A 5651-nucleotide genomic window follows, 5' to 3' on the forward strand; every position below is an offset into this window, starting at 1 on the left:
CGCTCCCGCCTGGCCTCCTTTTATAGGCTTCTCGGGTCGCGCGGCCACTCCGCAACAAACCTCCCGCTTACTGGCCATGTGTGTCGATCACTCATGTATAAAGTCGGCTCCTGTTGGCTGTGAACACCCTTACGTGTTGTCGGCCACGCCTCCTCCCTAACTGCTGGCTGTGCGGCCTGCGGCTTTCTACGAGAGCGCGGAAATAGAATTGTGGAGGCCTCCCCGTCAGTAACAGTCATGTAGTTCACAAGTTCTCCCTGAGTTCGCTTTTCTGAGGTGCAAAAACTCTTCTGGGATGCAAGCATTCGTATTCCAGCTTCCGAGCATCTGGAACTTGGCGATAGCATAAGGAGAATGGAACCTCGTTTCTTCCCTTGTCGCCCCCCCCCCCGATAAACGCCGGTTGATCTGATCGTCACGTAGGAGGGCGTGAGAATGATGTCTCAGGCCGCCCCGCTTCTCACCTTAATTTATCTATGCGGGTTGCCTCTCAAACCGTCCGAGAGGAAACGGTTGCCGAGAAGTGGAGGTGCTTCAGGGAGCGCCTGAAACAAGATCCCACGTGCGTGCGAGAAGTTAATTAGGCCAGCCGAGGCACAGCCCCGGAGTTCGGGCACTTGGCGGTTCCTGAGGCGAGGTGGGGGGCTACTACCTCTTGGCCGTACTGGAGGAAGCCCGGCCCTTGGCCTTTCTGGGAGGAAGGGAAGAAAGAGAAGCAGATGACAGACCAGTTGGGGCGTTACAAAAGACCAGTTGTCATTTATAGTGCCGCTGATAGGATTGTACCCAGTTGCTTCGTGTCATAATGTCCGGGGAATCATGAAAGAGTGGAGAATTTTTGCTTCCAATTAAATTAGATGATTGATCTAATTGTCAAAAGGACATAAGTACCTCCATTCCTTCGCTCACTGAGACGGTCATGTTGACCTCACCTCTTAACACCTTGATCTAAAAAAAAGCAAGCCTAAGGCACAAGGCCACAACTGTGAAGAAAGAAAAAATCCTCCCCAACCCGACCACATTTTTCTAATGCTCAAACTCATAATCAGCTCTTTCACATTAGACAAGGTTTTTTTTATAAAACATTTTTTTAAAAAAATATGGAGGAGGGGTATCAATTTTACAAGCACCTTGTGAAATGATGCTTTGAGAAGGCTGCCACCTTAAAATTAAGAATTAGTTCAATAAATAATATTTATAAAAAGTATAGCCAGTACATGTTTCTATGGAAGTAAATCCATCTAATTGCATCCAATTTATTAATTGCTTTGCTGAAATATAAACTATGGTAAGTGAATGACCATCATTCTAGGATCCACATTGAAATCAAAATAATGTGACTGATAAAAGAGTTTTTTTAAATTATCTTTATTATACATTTTTCTTTGTTACACATAACGTTTCCATTACAAGGTCAATTGCTGTCTGTATCAAATCTCTTGAATACACATAATTTTATATACACCATAATTATAGACATAATACTTAAAATATAATCTTCCCTTATAATCGCCCTATACAATATAATCTATCATCAAATATAATCCAGTGGTAATATTACTTATGGCATTATTGCATATATATATATATATGCAATGTGATAAATGCAAATATATAGTAGCATGAGAAACACTATTAGATACAAAGATATAGAAAGGGGAGAACTTAAAAAAGTAGTAGAAGAACAAAGGATTGATACAGCTGGTTTACACAAATGCAAATACAATTGATATGAAAAAGATGCTAGAGAGTGCGGTTTTAATCTGGGAAGTTCAGAATTGGATAAGATACTTATATGGGAACAAATGAAAAACTGATTAAGAAAGTGTTGTGGCCCAGCAGGAGCCATTGGAGCTGCCACCAGACTCCGACAGCGAGGGGCCCTATGAGTCGCCCTTGGAGGATGTGGAGTACCCTGGACAGGGTTCCGACTCCAAGCAGGTCGCAGAGAGACTGGTTGGCCACCAGGTGGCGCCTGAGCCTTGGATCAGTGGGGAGGAGGCAAGGGAGAGTGATCCAGAAACCAACAGTGAGTTGTTCCTGGATGCACACCATCAAAGAGCTACTCGGAGTCAGGAGCAAATACGTAATTACAGGAGGTAATTACGCTCAGCTGATGGTCATTAGGCTCCTCTCCAGACTATAAAAAAGACTGCTTGTGCCACGCCCTTCTTGCAGAAGTCAATGCTTTGACTAAAGAGAAACTACCTTGGCAGGCTGGATTGCTGCCAAGGTTTGTTTGAATTGCTGCCAAGGTTTGTCGGATTTGCTGCCAAGGTCCTTATCTGTTTGTTTACTTGGCTTTCAGCCACCAAGATTCTGGTCTTGTTATTAAAGGACATTCCATTTAAGCTTGTCTTGGCTTTCGTTACTGGACGGAGGACGGGTTCAGAACAGAAACTATATAGCTATTTACTTAGAAACAAATTAGAGGAAGAAGTAAAAGAAACTGATAGCTTGGGCAAAAAACTGGTCACAGATTGAATTAGAAAAATGGCAACAACTGTGGGAAAGGAGATATAAACTAACAATGGCAACAGCATATAAAGGAAATTTGTATAAAATGTTTTATAGATGGCACATGCCACACGAGAGATTAGCAAAAATGTTTAAGGACAAGTCAGCTAAATGTTGGAAGTGTCATCAATTACCAGGAGAATGGAAGAAGTAGGGTTGTTGTAAAATAAGATGGATGTACGGGGTGGCAGGAAAACGACCATGATTATATTTTTAAATTTTAAATGAATTGTGATAAATGTTAAAAGATAACATAAATATTAACAGTACTTATGAGAATGTATATTTGTGAATGTATATATGAGAAAGAAAAATAAAACTTTTTATTTAAAAATATATTTTCTTTATTACATCTTTATTTATCTAAAGGGATATTTCCATTTTTCCAATTTTATGCATACATAATTCTCACTGCCATTAACACATGTAATATTAAATATTATTGTATTTTCCATGTTATATACCAAGTAAGAACAATTCTGGTTTTAGATCTATTTGTTGTGTTGTCATTTCTTCTAACCACCTTTCTATCTTTAACCAATATTTTTTTCGCCATTGGACAGGTCCACCACATATGGTAATAGGAACCCAGTATCTGTTTACTTTTCCAGCACTCTGGCAATATGTTTTGAAACATCTTTGCCATTCTTGCTTGTGGCAAATGCCATCTGTAGAACATTTTGTAAAGGTTTTCTTTATATGCTTTTGACATTATTAGTTTGTAGTTTCTTTCCCATAGTTCTTGCCAATTGTCTAATTCAATGGTATATCCAAAAATTTTAGCCCATACAATCATAGTTTCTTTTACGTACTCTTCCTCCATTTTAAAATTCAATAAATAGCTATATATTTTCTTTATTAATTTATCATCTGTCCCTAAAAATATCTGATCTAATTCTAGGGATTCTTTGTAGAATCCATATATTTCTACATCTTTACATCTACATCAGTATTTGGATGTATTAGCGCGTCCATCATGGATAGCCAGACCGGTATTTTCATGTAATCGTTCTGTTTGATTTTTTCCCATACTGAAAGCAGAGCATTCCTCATATGGTGTCTTTGGAAATATCTATGTATTTTACTTTTCCCATACCACGTAAATGCATGCCACCACAATTGTAAGTTGTGTCCTTATTAGAGTCAATATTCTTCTGTTCTTCAAATTTATCCTCTCTTTCACCCATGTGAGCACTGAGGCCTGGTGGTATAGCTCCCAATTGGGTAGTGCAAATCCCTCCCCCATCCCTTATTTTTGGTGTCTTGTAGCATTTTCAGTTTGATTCTTGTTTTTTTGCCTTGCCAGACAAACTTTAAAAATTTGTTTAAGTCCTTAAAAAACCTTTTTCCTATTTTCATTGGAATTGCTTAAAATAAAAATAGCAATTTCGGTAGAATATTCATTTTTGTTGTGACTAGAGTTTTGATCCTCACCATTTCCAGTACTTCATCTGTCATTAAAAGATGCATGTACAGATACCTTTTCCCACTTCAAATATTTATTTTTCATTAAAATATAAAACCACTATGAAAGGCTTCTGTATCAAGTTGATTTATGATAAATCATAGTATCACTTCTCCTATAGGAGCTGCATTGGTTGCCGATCTGTTTCTGGGTGTAATTCAAGATGCTGTTTGTCATCTTTAAAGCCCTTCATTGCTTGAGACCAGGCTATCTTGCTGGTCACATTCACGCAACCCATTAAAGCAGGGAGGCAAGAAATGTTGCAAGTCCCATCCTTAAGGCCGTACATCTGGTAGGATCCAGAAGAATTGCCTCATCCATTGCATTTCCCTCCCTTTGGAACATCATCCCTGCAGAAATTAGACTGGCCCCTACTTTAACAGTCTTTTTGTAAGGCCCTGAAGATTTGGTTTTGCCAGTGGGCTGGAGAGCCCAGAGTGCAATAGAGCCTATCAAATGACTTATTTAATCCTGTGTTACTGTGGGAGGGCGGTTATTGTTTTTTTGTTTTTATACTGTGTTTTTATTGTTTGTACGCCACCTAGACACTATGAGTGAGTAGGTGGCTATACATATTTTCTAAATAAATACATAAATTGCAAATCAGATCTTTAACTTTTAAAGACATTTAATACAGTTACTATAACTTCGTGTGTAGTATTCCGAGTGTGTCAATACATTACATATACCTATTTATTTCATTTATGTTATGGCTTCATTTAGAAATTGAAGATAATGTACACAACACTGCCTCCTTTTTCACCCCACAACAACCCTGCAATGATGGTCAGGCTGAAATAACGTAACTGGCTCAAAGTTGTTTGGTGAGCTTCCCCAAAATAGGTAGGACTACAATCTGGATCTCCCTGCTATAATTGGTGTGACGCATGCAACACTATATTGGCTTATATTGAGATTCCAGTTTGTAATGAATAGTGTGGACATCCCTGGAAGAAAACTGAAGTATAATGGCATAGTCACCTAAATGGCTTCATTATTAGCAGGGAATCCTGTATATGAAACAGATTTGACTAAGGCTGGTCTACACTTCTATCTTAAAAAGTTTTATTGAATGGAATGGAGTTGAGATATATGTGCTGTATATGGGCGGAGAAAATAGGAGTTTTGGAGAAGTTTGTGGCACAATTAATGAATCAATGAATGGGGAAGTGAATTGAGACAAGAGGGTGTAGAAAAAGTAAATGGAACATTCCGAGAGCCAAAAATAAATGCGAATGATGCCTGATATTTTCTTAGAAAATATATGTTTATTTTGAGTATAACATTTAAGATCAAATATACACATGTACACATGGCAAAGGAATGAATCTCAGTCAGTATGAGTATGCAATAGTTCCGTGATGGCGAACCTATGGCATGCGTGCCACAGGTGGCATGCGCAGCCATATTTGCTGCCATGCCAGTTATCAGCTCCAGCATGCATGCGCGTGTCACCCACTGATCTTTGGCCTTCCGCAGGGGTGGGGAGACTATTTTCATCCTTCCCGAGCTTCAGGAAAGCCTCCGGAGACTGGGCACACCATAAGAAAAAGGTTCGTCATCACTGCAGTAATAATGAACAGGTGAAAGAATTAGTGAAGGATAAATAGAAATAATGAAAGGTTCTACTGTGTTAAATAGGAGAAGCAAATAACTATTATATGAGCAA

The sequence above is a fragment of the Thamnophis sirtalis genome, unplaced genomic scaffold (genome assembly GCF_051295495.1).
Source record: "Thamnophis sirtalis isolate CommonGarterSnake01/CBP01778 unplaced genomic scaffold, rThaSir2_p1.2 scaffold_3, whole genome shotgun sequence".
NCBI classification, from domain to species: Eukaryota; Metazoa; Chordata; class Lepidosauria; order Squamata; family Natricidae; genus Thamnophis; species Thamnophis sirtalis.